The sequence below is a fragment of the Gasterosteus aculeatus genome, chromosome 11, assembly GCF_964276395.1.
Source record: "Gasterosteus aculeatus chromosome 11, fGasAcu3.hap1.1, whole genome shotgun sequence".
Classification (NCBI taxonomy): Eukaryota; Metazoa; Chordata; class Actinopteri; order Perciformes; family Gasterosteidae; genus Gasterosteus; species Gasterosteus aculeatus.
Window position 1 is genome coordinate 8259218 of NC_135699.1, and position 22135 is coordinate 8281352.

General features: G+C 42.0%; 1 protein-coding gene and 1 long non-coding RNA gene across 3 annotated transcripts in view; one reads left to right on the forward strand and one right to left on the reverse strand.

The window, feature by feature from the left end:
* rpl19 (ribosomal protein L19) overlaps window positions 1–22135 on the reverse strand; it is a 219666-nt gene that overhangs the window by 196578 nt on the left and 953 nt on the right. The gene's annotated exons all lie outside the window — the stretch shown is intronic.
* On the forward strand, window positions 9272–11047 carry LOC144384579 (uncharacterized). Of its 2 annotated transcripts, XR_013451380.1 has the most exons (3): window positions 9272–9589; window positions 10730–10761; window positions 10900–11047. It is a non-coding gene; the product is annotated as an uncharacterized LOC144384579 (long non-coding RNA). The 2 variants fall into 2 exon arrangements; XR_013451379.1 differs by having other exon boundaries at window positions 9272–10761.

A 22135-nucleotide genomic window follows, 5' to 3' on the forward strand; every position in this document is an offset into this window, starting at 1 on the left:
CATATCTTGAAAAAACAAGACTGATTTAAACAATGTATGTACCACCATGTAGTCTCACCTACAGTAATGAATCCTATAGATTTTGTACTAATAATAGAAATCTGCAAAGTAACCAATAACTAAATGTCTTAAATACATTGAAATGAATGTAGATTAGAAGTGTAGTATAAAGTAGCATTTTAAAGAAATGGCTGTACACCTACCTCAACATTATACCAATTGTGTGTGGCTTAAGGGAATCCTTTTGAAAAAATAGATCAAAACATTCATAATTATGCTTTCATTATTGTATGAGCTGAAAATAAGACTTGTGTTTTATGTAGCTTAGACCGAGCCCAGAACAGTGATGATCAGATCAAAAAAACAGCACGTTGTTTTTAAACGGTAAACAGAGCTTGCCTTCACAGTTTGGTGCCTTTTCTCATACATTGATCGTCCACTCTTCCTGGCTTGTTCCACGCAACCTGCGGAGATAATTATCCCCCGACTGAATGCAGCATAAAAGCAGGTTACCTCAACGCGGAGCCTGCAAAAGCTGGTTAACGTTTGAGCAGTCCTGCCAATCACAGCGATGCATCGTTAGTGCAGCATTCTGGGACATGTCTTTGAAGTTTTTCTCTGCACAAAAATAGATCCCAGATTAAAATGATCTTTAACAACACGAGCCTTGGTTGAGGAAGGAAGTATGGATTTTCATAGTTTCCCTTACACACCTTGTCAACTCAACACCATTGCAAAGAATGATAAATGACATCCGCCCCTTCATCCAACCTTGCCTGTGGTCGGTCAGTGGCCTTTCTTCTCGTCTAACTGGAGTTCTCCAACATCTATATCTGAAAAAAAAATCACACTGGACCACTCGACCGTCTTATTGTTCATCAATGGCCGGCAGCTGCTGAGTGTTATACAGTATTGAGCAGCAGCAGAGCTAATCAGTAATAGTCGATTCATGCTGAAAGTAGACCCGTCAAGCTGTAATTTAACCACCGACTTACCTTGAAGCTGCCAAGGTGTCCTTCAGGAGAAAGGGAACTGTGGATGAATGAATTTACATGTTTTTCCCTCAGGGTGTGAAACGTTTTATTCCTTTGGTGCAAGAATTTGATAGTTAGTATATTAGTATTTAGTATATTAGCTGTTCGTCTATGTTAGTACAAACAAACTGTTAAGACTGCTGGGAAATGCAGAGGAGAAACATAAAAACAATATATGCTATTTAAATAATATTTTTTTTAATAATATTTTTTTTTTATAATTTAATATAATTAAACGGATAAACCAAAATGTTTCATGGACAACAACCCTTTTTTAAATTACGGCTGAAATATGACGTCCACAATGACCAAACAAAAAAGAAGCCACTACATATTCTTGCCACTGAGTTGCAGTAATATCTAAGTTACAATCTCCCATTAAAAATAATCCAAAACAGTGTGAAACATCCCTCTGGGTTGCGACTGACAACACTCTTTGTGTTTGACGTCTGTTGTTGACAGAGTGGCTGTGAATCTCCTCAGTGTGTCGTTTAGGCGGGAAATCAATCAACTTTGGCAGTTTCTAACTGTGTGGTTCTGAATTTTTCTGATGTGTAGGATTGTGATTCAATTCAATGTCTCCATGAACTTCTTTACATTAAAGCGATACATTGAAGCTCATATTTCTTTGCATGAATTGAGGCTATTTTTCAACTGAGCAGAAAATGAAAAATGTTTGCTGGAAAATAGAAAGTACATATTGGAAAATATTACCAGCCTGTCCAAATTTTTGTCAGAGCCCGTGTGACGCCTATTGTATGACTATGTTATGTGTTTTTCACGGCTGTTAATGCCTCCCAGATTTGAGGAAAAAAATGTCTTTCTTATCAGCCCTCTGAAGCTGGAGGCAAACCATGACAACACCGTCTGCAACAGGAGTGCTGGGGAAGAACAGAGGAAACCCGTGAATGCTGCAAATGAGGCGTTATTTGAAAACATGTGGTCCGAGGTGAAAGTAAGATACAAAGACAAACCCCAATAAACACCAACAGGAATAATAACTGTGTTTGATACTGAGTTTGGTTCGTACGGTTAAGACCGAAACGCAAAAGCCACCAACACCCCCTGATGGGGTTTGTGCGTTGTGCATAAGGAATCCTCACTTCCGATTTTTATTTTGCATTTACAGTTGGACAACATGGGATTTTGTGCAGCGGCATTTAGCTTTAATGAGCACGCACTAAACGAGACACCTCAGCATGGCTGCCTCAACTGCATCGTTTTTTAATTTGTTATTAATTCAATGACAACCGATACAAATGTAGTGTGAGTTTGTTAATGTGTGATTTTTTGAAAAAAACAAAACAAGCTAAATCTCTAATAAAAAATGTCTTGTTCCAGTCACAAAAGTAACAGTCAAATGATGTCTAGCATGGCGTTTTCTCCACATATACATCTCTTCCTCCAAAGAAAGCCTTCAGTCCCATTGTTTGCTTCTATTACAAATTAAAGAATAATCTAAACTTCTGGTGTAACTTATGACATTGCAGCATCTACACTAAGCTCTTCAGGAGCAGCCGTTGTTTAAAACAGAAAGTTGATCCTCTGTGTCTCACACGCAGATGGAAGCCTCACCTGCAGCTGTAGCTCCCAGCAGCAAGACTTCAGCACATTTAGTCCAAGAATATTTGGCACTAAAAGGGGAACACAAGACTTTGTGGAAAGAAATAACCAGGAGGAAGACTGTGTCACAGTGTGAGATCCATCCAGTGTTGTATTGTCTGCTGTGATGGAATTGACCAACATATCATGGCAATGTGAATAGATTAATTTACATTGAGGCAAATATACAGCAGGAAGAATCTATGAAAATATCTTTAAGATATGATTGATTGGAACTCTAAAAATATGAAGTAAAATGAGTAGAGTTACGTATATCTGGTATATTTCATAAATGGATGAATCTGAATAGATCAGCCAATAAATTCACTTTTATCTTTACACACAGAATATTTCAAGTGCCATTTATGATCAAGTTCTTCCTTTAATATCCTTGTTTCATAAAACCTTTTTATGCTCAAAAGGTCTTCTGCCTTTTCATCATTTTAAAAGCCAATCTTCTGAGTAGAGCGACTTAAAAGTCTCTTGACTTTCAGAAAGGGGCTCAGAAAAGAAAAAGTCCAGAAGCAAAACAAGACTTTTTCTGAATGCACCCAGCTTTACCCGAGGGACCTCCGATCCCCGTGGCTCCAAAGGCTTACACCACTTCCCATTGCAGCTGAGCAAAAATTGCTGGAAAATCTCGGCAACTGAGACGGATACAATGGCGCAGGGTGTGGTGGGCTCAGATAAATGGTAGCGGGACACAGCGGAGTATGGTACAAATAACCGTCCTTGAGAATCAAAGAATCCAGCAGGCTTTTAGCCAAATGGCTCAGCTTTCCTTATTTTGCTCGTCTCCTCAGTGATGCTGAAATCCCTTTCTTGGCAGCCAAGCAGAAAAACAGCAGACATTTTCCTTTTGTTGCTTTTAAAGCAGATTAAAGGATGTTGTAGTCTGGCAGAGCTCGCGCTACTTGCATCCTGTAGTATAGTCCTATAGGTCTATGGTGTGTACTCTGTGCATAGTTCGTATGGCAATACAATCCTCTGAGTTGCATGATATGGAAGATGAGGTTTATTATGTATGTACAAAATCAGTTTAGTGACAAAGGGATTATATTCCTCTATTATTCAAAAATTAAGTATATAATAGGATTTGAAGTGACAGTCTGTGTGCGTGTTTTTTTTCAAAGTTCTTTAATGTTTTATATGGTAATTCTAACTTTGTTTGAGTTATACAACCATAGCTGACAATGTGTGGCAGAGGAGCTGTTCCTTTGTGATCCACTCGACCCTCTTTCCGTCATACTTAGTCAGCAGATGATTCATTTCACGTACACTTACACAGAAGGGCATTTTCTTGAAATTATAGCACTACATCCCTTCACAGGACTCCCTGCAGCTTCGCTTTAACATCATCACGCGGTTACACTGTGCCTGTGTGCCAGAGGGGTTTTTGGCTCCAGACCAAGTGACCACAGCTGAATATTCTACATATTTTTTTTATTAAAGGCAAAAAAAACTGCAGCGTGAAGTCACCCTGAGAAAAGAACTTTTGTTGAGCGTCATGCGGCGCCACTGGCTGTTTTGAGCCGTCCGTGTTTTCCACCTCTGTGCTTCGTTCCTTCTGAGTTCACATGAGTATGCTGGCTGGGAGGCAGAAGTCATTTTTTATTTTAACAAACAGATGCAACATCCTTCCACTGTTTTAACAAATTAGCTTAAAGTGTTGTGTGTACATTTTTTGTTGCTCCAGAAGTCTGTGTTTTGATGGACAGAGAGGTTTACGGATGACAAATCCAAATTTTTCACTCTCCGCGTTCAGCAAGAGACAATTCCCTTCCTTTTACTGTAATCCCCCCCTCATTGCTGATGATATAGTCTCTCTATTACTGTCCCTGCTAACATTTCTTATTTATTTTAATTGAATCAAATTTGATTCAAGGGATTACTCGACTCTCGATTTCTTATCGCTGCCCCATAGAGCTGAGAAATTGCTTCCTCCCTAGAGACTAATCTTAAAGCAATTTATTGGTTTCTAAAAGCCAAAGGGGGGGGCGAGAAGATGTAAGAAAGCCGCCACTTTTATCTTTATTGGTGGTAAATTGCTGCAGCCATTGCTGCTGTGAAGCATTTTATACAGAAACGTTGAGTGGATTAATTTATCACGCATAGATGAATTAACACAACTTTTCAAGAAAATCTCTGGACTGGAGTTACTTTTGGATTTCTAAGTGGAATATAATTATTACCCAAACACTGAATATAATGAAGCAAGGGTTAAGAAAATGAATATCAAAGTTATCTAGCTAGCTAGTTAAGTAAGTTTCTGATGTCAGATTAGGAGGAATGTGTGCAAACATTTCTGTAATAAACAATCCGTCATGAATCCTTCTCACCGGATCGGTCAGCTGTGGCGTGCAGAAAGATCTCTCTCTCTCTCTCTCTCTCTCTCTGGCTCTCTTTTTCCTCATTGATTCTACACATTTCTTTCACTTCATATAAAAAACAGCAAAAGTCTTGAAGGAATTGTCTAAACGTGTGTACCAATATTCCCATATGTTTCCAATATTGTCTCTCCTCTGTCTTTATGACCGATTTTTCACTCCGCTGTCCAATGTAATTGTTTGAACAACAACAACTAACTAGTTTTGTTTAGCCAAGCGTGTCATTTCACCATGCATAAGAGATGCAGTATTTGTCAATACTTTTAGAATTTTGTCAAAATACGACTGAATCAAAAGATGTCCTGCTCTATACGTCATATTCTACAGACATGAGTAAACATCATTATTTGGCACGGAGCCTAAAACATATCACACTGTAATTATATGAAACCGCATGCAATTTGCCCTCGTTCACACAGGAGGCAGCGAGTGGTGAGTCACCTCCCGCACCATAAATAGAGGCTCAGTTGAGGCCAACTTCCTGTTTGTATCCTGACATGATTGTTGGTCTGTTTCCACGCGTCTGCTGGACTCATTCCAACGTAAGGAGAGCTTTATGTCTTTTATCCATATTATCATGTAGTTTGGTTTGCATATGTTTTGATTTGTTTCTTAGGGCTCGGACTGACCCTAATATAACATATCAAATGTTGTAATTTCTTTTCTTTCTTTTTACATAATAATGCCGTAGAAATATCGGAGTCGATCCACAACAATAACATAAACATGGAAGCTGATGGACAATTAAAGGACTTCTATCCACTGTGATCTGTGTGTTTTGTAGAATGTTTCAAATCAATGACGTCCTATGACCACTTTGGCGATGCTCCCATTGGCTGGCTGTTATACAGTAAGTCTTGATCAACCATGTAGGGTCAGTCGGTGCGCGTAGAGGACACATGGCCACAACAAACACCCCCTGATACCTGCTAATAGGATTCCAGAGACCTGCTCTTCCATTGGTCAGCCGCTCGGGCCGAAGCAAAGCTCGGTTGAAGTTAAAGGCCGCAATGTGTGCACCAAAACCTTGCTGGGCCCCGCGGATGAAATCCACTCTGTGGTCTGTTGATCTGGCCGGCGGTTTGATTGACGCCGTGTTTGCGTTAGTTTCCAGGCGCGTGGGAGCTGCAGGGCGGCGGGCGCTCCTGTAGGGCCCGTTTGTCTCTGTTTACAGAACCAGGAACGTTCAGTCAGCAGCAGGTCAAGAGGACCGACCGGCCCCAGTGAGCGACACCGGCCCTCCAACACGCACACAAGCACACAAACGATTGCACAAGGGGAGGAAGGAACCGAACGTATTCTTATGTACCCACATCTGTGGTTATTTATTGTTTGGGGGAAGCCCCTCATCCTTCTCTCCGTGGTTATTAAAGACTGTAACAAAGTCTCAGCGGCAAGATCCACCAATTCTTCATCCTAACAGATGTAAAATGCATACACTTCATTTAGAGGCTGTGGTTTTTCGATTAGAAGTCATAAATCAGCTACGGGGGGATTTTATGAGATGAAATTAATAATGTATTGGGGCCAAAAATGTCAGTGTTCATGTTCAAAACAATCCCAGGACAATAAAGTAATTTATTTCCTTTTGGGCAGCTGTTGCTTAGGAGTTGTGACGGGTCAGAAGGCCGGTGGTTCAATAACCACCTGAGATTTTGAATTGAAGTGACGCCTTGTGTGGTAGCCTCGGCAATCAGTGCATTTGTTGAAGCAAGACTTATATAATTAGCTTTGGGATGTGACAAACACTCTCTTATTTACCCGTGTTTATTTATTTTGTGCTGCTACATCATTTTTATGCCCTGCTTTTTAATCACTAGTACATATTTTGTCCTGCACATCAAGGTGTAGATTACACGCATATGAAATGTAAATATTCAAACCCACACTTGCTATTGATCTTCCATCATAGTCCATATGTCTGAAGAAGCTTAAGTTCTTATTTGTGCCTTTACTTTCGTTTCACTTTCCTCACTGCAAGAGTCCCATCCTCGCTCGTCTTAGAAATGCCTATCGTGCAAATCACTGCAGATGTAAACATGCTCCGATCCTACACCATATGTGGCTGCTACAGGGGATTTACGTAAATCAATGTGTGCGTGTGTGAGTTTGTGTTGGGAGCCAGCAGAGGTGAAGCAGCAAATGAAGAGTTAATCCCCTAAAGAACATCACGTACTGTGGAAAATACTCTGACCTGATGAGCAGTACCATTAAAGACCTGCCAATTACGGCCTGTTGTTTATTAAAGCCGTTCTTCCATTTAGAGCCAAATGGAGGCAGGTCCGGTCTGTATTTAATGATGAACATTTTGTCAGCAGGACGGAGGTCTCACAGCGAGCGACAGGTGAGATGAGGATGAAGACCGAGCCCAAATAGCTGCGAGGAAGAAACAAATTAAAGTCAACCGAGGGAATAAAAAGGAGTGAAACCGGCAGTGGAAAGTAAGGCCTCATCATCCCGCTGCTGTAATTCTACTTGCAGCCAGTATCACACAGAAACCCTACACCCACTCAGCTACCGCCACAGTCAAGTGCCCACCACGCTCTCACTTCCACATGAAAGCAGAGCCGGAACAGAAGGCGATCCCCGCGGTCTGTGCTCGCCGCTCCCCCGCAGTGCATCCTGGGTCAGGTTGTGTTCACCGGCAGAGCAGAGGGAAAGCCTCGGCTGCCGGGACGTGAAACCGTACAGAGCTGTTGGCTTTTTGAAGCAGGGAAATGGGAATTTGCCTCCACCTGAGCTTGCGTCACCCCTGCTCCTCGCCCACTCCCACGATGGAGCGGGGAAATGTTCACACACACACACACACACACACACACACACACACACACACACACACACACACACACCGTGTGTGCACTCTGCACCGACCGAAGCCCACGCTTTTGTACTCTATTTTGTGTGTGGATGTTTGAGTGATGTAGAATACTGTTTAAAAGCGGGTGTGCAGATATTTATTTGCACGTGACATGCTGTGCGAAGCCTACTTTAAAAAGACACCCCTCAGTTGAAGGAAAAAGCACTTCTAGCCTCACACAACGGCTAATGTGAGAACATACAATTGGACAGTAATGACTTCTTCCCTCTGCAAATCTAAACTAACACATTTGCACTCTGCTCAGGGAGAATAAGTCTGCACGGTGTGCATGTTGGATGTTTATGGGAGCGCCAAGACGCGTGTGTGACTGCGTCGTCCTGTGCAGGTCTAACATGGAATAATGAGACGCGTGACTGTAATCTGACTTTATATGATGCCTGTTGCTGTCATGCTAACTAAATACATACGACTGCAGGTAGCAATGCAAACAGGTTCACCTTCTGCCACGGATGTCTGTCGATGTATATTCGGTTTTAAGTGTGCAGCCATATGGAAATACTTTAAAGAGTGAACATAAGTTGTATTTATTTTTCTCTGGAGACGCCATCCTTAATGTGTTATCTAAGGGAAAGTTGTGAATATTTGTTTCTCACTGGTTATTCTGATTGCTTAAAGGTCTCTCGGTACAGAAGCCGCCTCGTGTTAGTATCGTTTTTTTTTCAGACACTGCAAGGAAATGTCCACCCAGGAGGAGAGAGACACTGATACTGTCATTGCTTATCCGACCAATAATAGCTGGATCAGGTATATGTGACAATGTGGCTGATCTATTTAATTAAATTCTTTCAGGGCCAAAACCAAATCTCTAGCGCACTGGTGCGTCTGATATTTAGCAGGTCTGTGTGTGTGTGTGTGTGTGTGTGTGTGTGTATCCAGGTTCCCCTGTATTCCTAATGGAGCGACATCACAACCGTAAAGGATTCATGTCACACACACAACTGTCACGCTGTTTGGGTTGTTTTATTTTATTTTGTACTTTCCTGCCTCTCGTGTCCCAGGGGTAACTTCACCTCTACAGTGTCACATTAGTCACATTAACAGCTACATATGTCACTCATGTCAAATCACACCTCTCTAATCTTATTTTCAGCATTTTTTCTGCATTTTGTGTTGGAATTCTGCACCACACAAAGCCTGTGTGCATGTGTCTGTGCTCCCCATTGAGTATGTCGCGTGCCTGCTTTGCTTTATTTGCATGGATGTGGATAGAGGTTCATTTGGGGCTCGGACAGAGGTGATGCTGGAGACACCCGCTCCGATAAACAAAATCTGTTCTGGAGACGTGCGGCTTGATGCCTGAACTGAAGCGTGACCAAGAGGTGAGCGAGGAGGATCTGATCAAAAGAGGAGAGAAGAGAGGTGGAAAATTGAAACCCTACACAGTAAATTTGCCAGTGTCAAAAAGGCAGTGTCAAACTATTTTAATTCTTCCGGAGTTCTTCCAACAATGGACAGAGTAAAATTGAACCAGAAAACTTCCAGTGTTGGTGAAAATAATCGGAGTTAACAGAGGTTTTACTCTGTCAGTGTTATTGACTCTCTCAGGCCCTGATTCAACACTGATTAGAGCAAGATACCTTCCAGAGTATCACAAAGAATACTCTGGAGAGCCCCGCCCACCAACTTTCCCGGTCAAACTGAGAATGTGGATTCTGGCATCGCCATCTTCCTCGCATCGAAATACTGTGGTAAGTCTTTCTACTATAAACTATTCCCGTTGTTTTTTTTCATTCCAGTAGAATCTCTATAAGAATAAAGGGACGTATTCATTCACCACACTAGTCAATGTTGGGTACGTGTCTTCAAATACCGAATTTTCAAATGGCTAACCTGATATCGGGTCGGCGGTTAGCTTAAATGTTGTTCAGACAGCAACATGTCTGAACTCGCAACACCAAACTGAACAAAAACGACACGAGGTAACGTTAATGTCAGCGAGGACGAGCTGTCCTGGTGTGTTATGTGTCATGCTTGCACATTTATTTCAGTAAAATGAAGGAAAAAAATCGTTGAAGCAGTCATATTTATTATTTCTATTTGAGCCGGAGCAAATCGCTTTAGCGTCACAATTTGGTCGAGCATAGCGGGACATGTCGCGGACATGCGGACGTGCCGCGGCTCCGAGAGGCTCGGTTCACGTTAGCGGCTGCTGTAGCCATAGATATATAAATAGTAGACGCTGCATTGGCTGCTGAGGCGCAAACAAATATTTTTTATTATATTATATACCAGAATATTATTACTGTTATGCCTACTATGAATATTAAAATACGCCGAATCATGTTTTCGGTGTCATGCCTACAAAATCCCGTGAACATCCGCTTTTGTATTCAGCGAGTGATGCGCTGACACTTCGTTGCGCCAGCTGGCACTGAGTGGAGCGGGTGACCGGTCCAAGCTGGCGGCCCCGCGGCCCGTCAGCACCACTAGGCAGCAGCGGTCGATGTCTATTCTTTATGTCTTTGGCTGTAGCTGCTGCTTAATTTATGCTTCCACGTTACGGCGGCGGCGGGTGTGGCTGTGTGTTTCTGCGGGTGCCGAATCCTTGGTGAGCCGAATCTCATATTGAAGCGCAGGCTACGGAGAAGACGTGAATTTACAACACTGGTTCACCCACTGAGGGACCTGGACGAGCAAGTGCACTTTCGATACTTTCAAATGTCAGCAACTGCCGCAAATTACGTTCTGAGCGGACCAATCACAGCACTTGCGATCCACGTCAACTCGACTCGCAGTTAGATTTTTTCGGAGGTGCACGTCAGGCTACGGCGGAGGGGTCTAGTAGTTACGTAGTTACTTAATATGTATATTTTCCTTTTTTCTTTCAGATTGTTCTTTAATGTACTGTGGTGCTCTGGTGGTAAGTAATAAGTTGATGTACTTGACCGAAAATGTAGTTGTGTTTGTGATTTTTAAAGCTGAAATAGGGTATTTTCAGGTTGTCAGCTTGTATGGGGTTGTAGATCATAATGTTGATTTCAGTTTGCTGTCTTTGCAGATACCATCATGTTGATCAAAACATTCCTGTCATCCAGCACCAACCAAGATCTTTGCCACTGTGATAAGATGTGAGCTTTACATGTTTTAGGTTTACTTTTGATGCCAATATTTCATGTTTACTTGGAATAAATATGTATTACAGTATGGATACAATTGTCTGTGTGTTTTTCCCCCTGCATAGATATGCAACACTGGTAGGAGTTGGTTAAAAATCAACACTCTTTGGAGTGATTTCATAATCAACATAGTGTAAAGTAGGTTTAACACTGGAAAGGTTATTTCTTTTATAACTCTTTAGTGTTACATGTGAATAACACTATGGGTGTTACTTCTTACATAGTGTAAAACTTGATTGACACTTCTTAGAGTTAATATTATTACACTACACTGCACCTAGTGTAAAATTTTAACTCTTACCAGAGTAAAATTGACTCTGGAAATTTAACTCTGTGTTCAGTGTACATTTAACACTCTGTAGATAGGGACCATATGTTCACTGAGGTAGTGTTAAAATTGACTCTTTAAGTGTTGTATTAACACTGGCGATTTTACTGTGTACTTTTATTTTGCTCTTTGACCTCTTCTGCGTCTTATTATGGTCTGTGGTCTCTTTACAGACAGGAAGCTGCTGTAAGCTTAAAAGTTATATGCTAGAGGAGCTTCATCTCTTTATACAGAGCAGCAACGGAGGTGAACAGATGGAGCCTCAGAGAGCTGTTCTAATATTGGCCGTCACCCAGTGAATGTACAAAAATGAAATAAAAGCAACTGAATGTGTATTTCTCTGTGCCGTCTGCTTTTTCACCCTATTCAATAAGCACTCAGACTCTCAGACTCATTCGAGTCAGAGAATTTTAACTGTATGTGACTAAAAATATGCATTAAACAGTCCACCGAGACATACACAGCAGCAACACTCCAACCCAACACCTGTTTAATGGTGCTGGCTCAAGACTCCACATGGAGAGAAAATAACCTGTTTCTTGGGATGTCTTTGTACTCCGTTACCTTTAGTAACCTTAGTTTAGCTCTGGATGTGGCCGACGCTGGTGTTGAAAGCTGTAGCTAATTGTCCAGACTGTGGTGTCAAATTAATTAAAGCTAACACATGTCGGTGTAAATGATGACTTAAAAAAATAAAAAATCTCTCTGAAAGAAAGCGTTGGAGTGCATGGATGGAAGAGGGGGGCACTGTGCCCGAGGCTTTTGCAGGACTGCGAGAGTTAAATGTGCCTGAACCCTGTAATGGTGCCTCCGTGCTCTGAATTTCTGATCGGGCTGCAGACAAAGGAGCAGCGCTTATGTGCTTGCTGCTGATGAATCCTTTTTTTGGAGCAATTATTTGGTCTATTAAACGTCAAAAGATGAAACTTTTCTGCTTAGGAAATGACAAACCGTTCATCAGTTATTAAAATAATCATTTTCCTTGAATCACATCATTTACTCACTGTTTCCAGCTCTACAATGAACGTGCTTGTGAAATGCAAGACGTGTCCAAGTGTTCGAAAGACGCAAACAAAAAACCCAAGCACACAAGGCAAGCTGGCCAGCATTGAGCATGAAGACGGATCTTTTATGCAAAATAATCTGTCTCCCAGGTCTTGGAAGCTCTTGCTGTGAAGGCTGCTGTCAAAAAGCAGGATATCTAGCCATAGAAAGCAGCAGAGGTGTTTGGTGCAAGATGGAGAGTGTTGTTTCAGTCGTGGAGAATGTGTAATGCTGCTGTTTGTGCAGCTGATTAAAAGACTCCTTTCCCGTCGTTCCCTGGGGAGCTCACTGCTCACTGCTGGACTGAAGGAAACTTCTTTGCATCTCCAGACATCCAGAGTCTCACACGGTGAAGATGAACACTGAAATCATCCTGTAAAGACAGAAACCGTAACGCAGGCAGTCAGGAAACTTTGATCAGAGTGAAGCTGCTGAAGGCGAGAGGTAGGAAGTCTGCGTCCCTATGATCCGATCAGATGATGGGTTGTAATTATTAGCAGCAACATTTAAAGTATCATTATCATACACTCATGTTTGCAGTGAGGGCGATGCTGGTGAATTAGTATTTGATCATTTCAGCTCACATGTTTGAGTTGTAAGTTCAGAATTTAAAGATGTAGGACGACTAGGAGCATCTCACCCGGTGTCACGGTGTGGTTCACTTCATGTTATATTTTGTAGTTTTCTGCCACTTGTGTCCCCGGGTAACTTCACTTCCTGCCTTGTCCCGTTGTCCCCTGTGATTGTCTAATAGTTTCCACCTGTGTCCAATCACCTGCACCTCCCTTGTGTATTTAAGCCGTGTGTCTCCTGTGGCACTTGTCGCGTCATTGTCTTTTGCCACGCATGTCCTGTTCTTGTCTTTCGCCCCCGTAGGTTCATGCTTGTGTGTTTTTGCCCCTTGGCCTTTTGGATTTTGGACCTTTTGATTATTAAAGTCTTTTGTTTTGGAAAAGTCTGCGTTTGAGTCCTGCCTTCCACCCTCAACCCTGACAACCCGGCATGATTTCCAGTGTTAATATAAAAGTTTGTTAATTAGAAGTAAGATGTTTTTCGTCTGCGATCATATTATCCAGTAGTCATTTCTACTAATTTCAATGAAGTTGCGGGTTTCTCTTTGAAAACAATGATAATCAGTCTCCTTACTTCCTAAAAATATATCTAGGTCTGAAAGGTTGTTCCCACTCAGATCCAGAAGATGTATCCATCTGTTGTAGTTGCATAAAAACAGTCTCTGGCTGCATATTTTAGATTTATGTTCCGCATAATTCTTTTGACACGGCGACCGTACTTCTAAAACCTCCTTATTTGGATTGCAGTTGATTTAATGGAAATTACTAATTAACATTAAAATGTATTTAATATTGTTAATTTTTTGAAAGAGTTACATAATAATCAGCGAGTTAATTTGCTTTGTATATTGATGTCATGCATATCTCTTGTCTCTGTGTTCCAGGACCGACAGCTTGTATGATGACAAAATCAAGCGGAGGCTGATTAGAATTTCCTCGTATAGGAATCGTGTTTATTCCTGTGACTTTGCTCCATACAGTACACCGAATCGTTTATATTGCATGCACCCAGTGAATCTATTTGCCGATAAGGAAACGTGGTTGCTGTTCATTCATGTGTGAACTGTCGTTGGGAAAAGTGTAAAAACCTTTTGATTCGTCGTGTCAGCAGAAGCAAACACATGATAGGATCCTTCTGAGCGAGTGAGTTTCCAAGACGGACAGGGAGGGCAACAGTTAGTGACAGAAAGGCACGCAGCGTTTCCTCTGAGACAGGGAACCAATCCGGACGGTTACCTCCGTGCAGCTTAAACCCATGTGATGTCATTTGCATGTGCACACTTTTCTCATGTCAGTGATCAGATATCTGACAGCGCTGCGCACGTGTCTGCTCCGGTTTACCTCTGCTGCTCTGTGAGGAGAGCGACAAGGGGGCAAGAGGGGGCAAGGGGGCAAGTGTTATGCTGCTACCTCCAGTTACCTGCATGTAAAAGTCTGCTGTGAGCTTTAAATATGCACAGAGAGCACCTTTTCATTTTGAATAACAGGAAATATTTAATACAAAAAGTTTTTCCATGTGATGGGTACAGATCGGTAATTTGTAAGATTCCGTTCAACTTCAACTTTATATGTGTGGTAATCCTGCTCTGAAATAAATCCGCTTAGCAGCTTTCTGGAGTTCTCGGCCATGTCTCAGTGGAAGGCGCTCGTTGGCGGTGTAGTCATGTCTAGTGATGTCAGGTGACGTGACAGCACATTCCAAAAACCATCCTTTTCTCTTCCCTGGAGTTTAAATTATTTTTTTGCATTTTGGGTTTATGATCATCTTTCGGGCCGAACAAATATGTTGCGTTCCTTCCTCCAGATACAATTCTTTAGACCGATGTTGTGGAAGAAAATGAAACCCACATCACTAATGTTCATTTGCCAGCAGTCTTGTTGCTGCATTGCCTCCTTTTCTTTGTGCAGAACTCATATAGACGAATGCTGTCGCACAGCTGGTAGAATTAAACACCAGTTCCTCCTGAACATTGAGTTTCTGTGAATCATGCATTCTGCCCATGTGTCAGGGGTATTTAGCATGGAGAAGGGAACACACACATTGATGTGCACAAAATTCTTCTCTTTCATGATGACTTCTCCAGGGTTTTCCTCTGCTGATGATTCAGTGCTAGAAAATAAATCAATGCACATCAGCAAACTTCCTTGTTTCCCGTTATTGCATTTTGTCTTTGCAATGTACATCCACCCATACAAAACAGACAAATACATAATGTATTATCTCCACGGCGATTCCAGCTGTTCACGGTGAGCCGCGCTCGCCACAGTAATGAGTGAGACGCCACGCAGACGGGAAGAGAAAAGCGCCCCGGCCGCTTAGCTTTCCTCGGGCTCGTGCTCTCAACCACATTCTGCAGCACGACACGTCGTATTTCAGCCCTCCAACTTTCTGCTCTGGTTGGTGGCCACAACGGCGGCTGTGACACACACCTACGGTCACATGGGACGTCGGGGGGGGGGAGTGTGTTTTTCTTTCTGTTGCTGCTCCTTTAATCAGCGTCCTCTTTGCCCTCCTCCCGTGCTTTTCATCTCCTCGGACGATCATTGATGTCTCTGGGTCAGAGTGCGCACCAGCGATTGCTTGTTGCTTTCTGATGTGATTGTAATGCACCGCGCAGAGGAACCTTTGCAGGACGACTGTGGCTTTTTCCTGTTTGTGCTCTGGATGAGAGCCCACGTGAAAGGGTCACTTGTTGTCATACGTGGCCATTGTTAGGGAAGCACTAAAAGTCAGATCCAACCTGTCCGTGTGGCACTTTGACGGAATTTGTTTCTTTTTCTGCCGTGTGTGAGTGGATGTGTTGTTGAAAATTGATAGACGACATTTCTTGTACGACACAAGCTCGTTTTTTGGTTGTTGTCTTTGACCCGAAGCCCATACGCGCTCAGCCTGTCCCTGCACCGTTCTCTCGTGAGTGAGCCGTCCCGGGTGAGGAGGTGGTTTCTCTGGGGGCTGCCACGCTGACCCCGTGCTGCTCGTGCAAGCTGAGCCCAGAGACTCATGGGATACGGAAACAGCTTTTGAAGTCTCCCAAGGGTTCATCCCATGAAGTAGTAACCCGAGTGTGTGGCAGGGCCGTGTGGTCAGAGAGCGGGGGTTGTGGGTAAAGTGTCGGCCGTTTTATAACTTCTCCAGACCGCAGAGGGGAGAATTGGTTTGCTTTGTTTTCGGGGGGGTTGAGGAGCTGCAGCATTTATCCAGAGACAAACTTGACGCTGTACATTTACCGATTTTGTTCTCCGCTTCCACGGCCAACAGCGGTCTGCTCTGAGTGCTTCCGCCGTCTCTCTCTCTGCTGCACGCTCGATACGCTTACGGTGATTCTCAAAGTAGCTGCACGTGCATCATAACGCGTCAAGCCTCCTACAAATCGCACAGAAACAACTGCAAAACACTCGACAAGATCACAACTCTTTGCTGTCCTTGCTCCGAAATGGTGGAACGAGCTCACCGATGACATCAGGACCGCAGAGAGCCTTCACATCTTCCGCCGCACTAAAGACACACCTCTTCAGACTCTACCTCGACTAAAAGAATAACAAATTATAGCACTTAAATTGTACTTACACTGGCACTTACCTAACAATTTGTAAATTGGCTTATTTGATGAAATTGCACTTTCTTGTTTCTTCCTCTTCTGGGTTCCTTGTGGTTAAAATGCACTTATTGTAAGTCGCTTTGGATAAAAGCGTCAGCTAAATGACATGTAATGTAATGTAACGCTGCAGATACTAAATCAATTAGGTGATAGTTACTACCAGCGGCTCATCGTGCTTATTTATTTTGAAAGAGCAGCATTGTACTGATCAGTCGTGTAACATCCGTCCCTCGCTCGGTGACTCAGTCAGTCGGGGTTACGAGGCCGGCGTCGCCTCGCTGCGGTCCAGCTGAAAAAACACATTTCATGCACCATCAAGCGGTTTTGTTCCATTTGCTGGTGGTTACAGATATCTGATTGCCGCTTTTCCCACCATTACAATGGCTGGTGAGTCGTGAGTAAATAGGGATTTGTTTCTGGCCGGGCATGATGTTGCCTGGTAAATGTTTTGTAGCTAATAAGAAAAGGAAAAAAAAAAACGACAGCTACTGTGGGGATTGACGATGAATATCAATGTATTTCCTCAGCTGTGAGCCCCCTGGCTGTGCGGGGGAATAAAGGTTATCATTGCAGCGTTGGCTTAATATTTGCCTTTTGTGCCCCATAGTCACCCAGACACGGTGACTGCAAAGCCTGTCCGTCTATTTAAATCGGAGAGGCTGTTTATAAGTGAGAGAAATTCACCACACTTGTTGGACTGGGACGTACTGGTGGGCAGCGTAGTTGACCGTAGAACAATAAACACTCAATGAGTCCAATCCTTCTTGGCCCCTCGGTTCAGGAGGCTTGAGCGATTCAACATGTCCGACTGCGGCACAAATGACGCCCTGTGGGACGCTGCTGCTGTGGTTAGTGAAGGCGACTAGGCGGCATGAGTAAATGTTTCAAAGTCAAAATCAAAGAACACTGAAAAAACCCTCTTCAGCTTTATCAATTGCCACAGCGATGATCAGATTTTCCCTCCAGGAGTCTGAGGGTTATACAACGCTGAATCGTACACACTCTGGTCTGGGCGAACACCTTCTCAGAAACAGATCCGTATTATACTTCACTTAGATTTTTATTGCACTTTATTTTCTATGCACTTACGTCTCTGCTGTCAGTCTGTGGAGATTTACAGGCTTCAGATATACTTCAGTATTTCTCAAGCTCAAAACTTTTTTTAGGCATTTGGGAAATCACATTTGCAGATGACAATATTCATCATTGTCTGGAGTATTCAATACAATTTCGAATGTTTCTGTCTATTACACTAAATGTATTAGTTGGTATGATGTATCATATGGTACGATGTCCTGTTTATTAAACACACTATATAAATGTTAAATGTTTGAAAGTTTATTCTTGACCCTTGTAACAAAGAATTTTCTTGGTATGTATTTATTTTTTAACACTTTCAACTGCATCTCATGGTCTTTGAGGTTTGCTCAACTAAGCAAATTGCATGAGATGCAGTGGAAAGCTCCAAGAAAAAGCTAGTTAGTGGACCTTTAGACCTCAATGTCTTTTAGTTAAACTATTGGTTCAATTTCTTTTTACAATTACTCCACCTACAATATCAAAAACATTACAACTTAATCAGTAATACTAACCGTCTAGTATATAATAACATGACATAGCACTTATTATACTTTTATATTGTTGCAATACATTTGACTGTTAATTAAAAAATAAGCTCTGACTTTTCTTGAGTTATTTCACACTGTTTCATTTCATCTTATTCACCAAAGTGATTCCAATTAACAGTTTTAATATGAAGGACCATTGTTTTGCACACTAAACTTTTCAAATTAAAATGAATCCTTGCCACAATTGTGCAATAAATATGGTCTCTGTAATCAAGTTTTCAATGGTAATTCCTCATCTTGTTACGGTTGGCTGAGGATGAAACCTATTATGATGCAATATGGTATTCATATTTCTTAAATGTAATATACATATTAGCATATGAATGACCTCTCTTCACAGATGAACTATGGCTTTGTTTTGTGGTGAGGAAAAAAAAGAAAAAGAAAAGAAGTTTGTGTGCCAGATGCTGGGCTGCCGCATATTGCCTCACATGGGACTCAACACATTCAGGATCCCGCGGGACTCGACAAACAAACAACACCGTCTCTACAAACACACAATCCCTCAGCTGCTTGATAGGCGGCGTTCTGATTTATATTATTTTTCGAATTCGGGATATTTTAAGTTGGATCCCTTTCATGCACTCCTGGTGCCACCCGAGACTGACTGCACTCCGCCGAGTGCTTGATGCTCTCTGGACACAGCGAGCCTGTTTACCACTCCGCGCTGCCCCGACCAGCTGGTGGAGCCGGGTAGCTGCAGGCCGCCTTGGACCCCGATCAAGTATTGATGTCTGGCTTTCCAAGCTGGCCGACTCGCCAGAGAAGAGCTCTACGAGACAGAGATGGAGAGGAGCCCCGGAGAGGGTGGTGCTTTCAAAGGGTATAGCTTGCATAAGATTTAAAGAGCTAATTGCACGGCTCAGAGTCAGGACTATTTATTGCATTTCTTGCTTGGCATGAATGCTCGAAGAAAGACGATATCCAACTTTCTGAAACCCATTCAAATCCCTTTTTGGCCACTCAACTTTTTATGTTTTTGCAGCCAAAACGGCATCAATGATGTGTGGTTGAGTTCAAACATTCGATGGGAACCAGCATGACATGATGTCAAACCTCGTCGGTGGCAGGTGCTTTGGCAAAGCAGTGTGAGAAAGGAGATGATGCCCGGTGACCTTTTCCAGCCTCATCCTGCTGTGCATGGCCAATCTCCAGACGGGCTGTTGTCATTTTGTGTTGGTTGGACAAGGTGGCGGAAACTGTCCCTGATGGTTGGAGCAGATCGGCCGCGATATTCTGCTCTTTTCTGTGAGAAGTAAAGCGGCGCTGGTCATTTCTGTTCTCAGGTCCTCTGCCTGCCCAAACTCAATGTAGTTTACTAGTTTGGTGGTGTAACTAGTTCATGTTTACTGTTTTTGGTACAGTTGGCTCACCACATGAAGCAGATTCTGCTTCCTGGTAAATTAACTTTCCTCTCCTGTGTGTTTGTGTAAAGGTGAAGATACAGTATGTAACTAAGAACAAGACTAAAGGCCGTTGTTTACCCTAAACGATGACTAGATCCAGTAGCCACATTGGAAAAGCACTAGTGGAGGAGGTTTCAGAAGTTCTCTAACTATCCCGCAAAGAATCCTGATTGGGGCCTCACAAAATTGGGAAAAGCAATACAATCAAGATACTTTTAGCCGGGTGCCGTCTTCACCCGACACCGTTCCAAGGCCGACCTGTTACGGCCAGTTGCAGAGCACACGGAGGAGATGAACATTGTCCTTTTGTTTCTGTACCACACAGATGAATCCTCCTGGCCGCTCAGGAGTCAACTGCCATGACTGACTGCTAATGCTAACATGATCTTTCAGAGATTTACAGATACCCTTTTTAAATGAGGCCACATTTCATTCGTTTCTGAGATTTCAGTGAGGACCAAAGGAGTCGACTGAAAGACCCACATTATCATCTATAAAACTATGTACATTTTGGAATAAAATCCAACTATTGGAGTGCACTGAAGCCAAGGGTTTATATGGCCATGGCATTAAAACTACAATATGTTGGATTCAGCTTTTTTTCATGTTATTTTTTAAAACGTTAAGCTCGCACAACGTTGCTTGTTTGCTTCCAGGTTGGTTCGTGTGGTATCTTATTTACGTAGTTGTCATTTTGATTCTTGGTAGACATTATATTTTGAAATGTGCCATGTAAATTCGTTTTGTGTTTTACTTCAACTTTCTTTTTGTTTTTCAAAATATACGAGTCATTTTACACTAAATGACGACTTTTGATTTCATGCATATTTTCATCACCTCTTACTCCTTTTGTTTTAGCCCACATTGTGATTTAATTTAATTAAATTTCAATTTTCCTTTTCACACTATTCACAATTGTTATTCACCCAATACGTTCTTGTTTTGTTTCAGCCCAGTTTCCTCGAGGGAATTAAATGTCCTCTATACCATCATCTCACCTTCCAACATAATCTACTCAATTAATTGTGACTAGTGATACAAAGGGCTCTTTCAAAGTATCGAGGACTAATGAATAATAAACACACGTTCAAAAGTTCTATTTAATAGTCCAATAGTATTCCATTAACATGAGAGATTATTGTTTAGTCTAAGATGTATTGAATCATATTATAGCCGCTGGTTGCTCTGTGTCTAGTGCATCTCGGGACGTCTTCCAGCCCTTTAGCCAAACTCCTTCAAGGATAAAGAGAGAGAAACTAAACTCTAGGTGACTCATTTCATCCAGTTTCAGAGCAAATACTTCTACTACATAGTTTCTATTGAGCAACTGATCGTTTCTCAGGAAATGTATTTTTGGTATTTTCAAAACACAAATAAAATATCGACTGCTGGAAACCAAGACGGGGTGAAGCAAATCTGATTAAACAGAGAGCCTGGTGGGGATGGGGGAAAAAGACCAAAAGATGGATAAAACAACAAAAGACAAAGAGAAAGAGATAAAGAAAGAGCATTTACGTGCCAGGAATAAAGGACTTGATCATGTTCTCAGCACATAGACGATGTTTTCAAATAAAGACCAGGCTTAAAAGCTCAACCCCTGCTTCATTGTTCTTGGCTCCATTCAGATTGTTGCACAGAATACATTTTCTCGCTTTCAGTAGCTGGAAACATAAAGTGTGTGCTTGTGCATGCTGTGCAGACTCTTGAATTCCTCAGGTAGAAGTTGATGGACACTAAAAGGTGTTATAACACAACGTTAATATATTCACCATTCAGCCTCATTGCACTCTTCACCTCTTGAGGTGCAGACCACACACACACACACACACACACACACACACACACACACACACACACACACACACACACACACACCTTTAAATTTTCAATTAGTCAGGATTTTCACAACTCAATTAACTTTTTTTTCATTGTCAAACTTGCTGGGATTCTAATGAACATCATGTTTAAGTTCTTTTCCAATTGTTTCGTACAAAACCCTTTCTTAGTTGTGGGTTTTTGGTTTGGGTTTTATGAACAGCTGCTTGACACATGTCAATTTAGAAATGATTGCCCTATACAATGTTCCCACTGAATGTTGTTGTTAGGGCATCATTTCTCATTCTCAATACAACGAATTGAAATTGGGATTCAATGAAATTTAGATATTTTTGAAGACGTAAGCCTTCTTGCCAAGAGTTATATGAGAAATATGATCTTACTCCCAAGAATGTATGATACATCTGTAACTTGAGCATTTTAAGCAAGCATTTTAAAGTTACTATATCGTTCTCTCTACATTTACATTATGTGATGAGTAGTCAGTCCCACCGCAGAAACTAAGCAATAAAGTTCATGATACATTGCAACTGCACATACATTGGACTGATTAAACTCCCTGCCAACATTTTTATTGTGCATGTTTGCAACACATATTATCCAGTTAATATGTTTCTAGCTGCTTCTCTAGAACAGAGGATTTGTAACATCTTGGTTAATTCTAGGTTTCCATAGAGAGACAAGAAGGAAACTAAACAAGAAGCA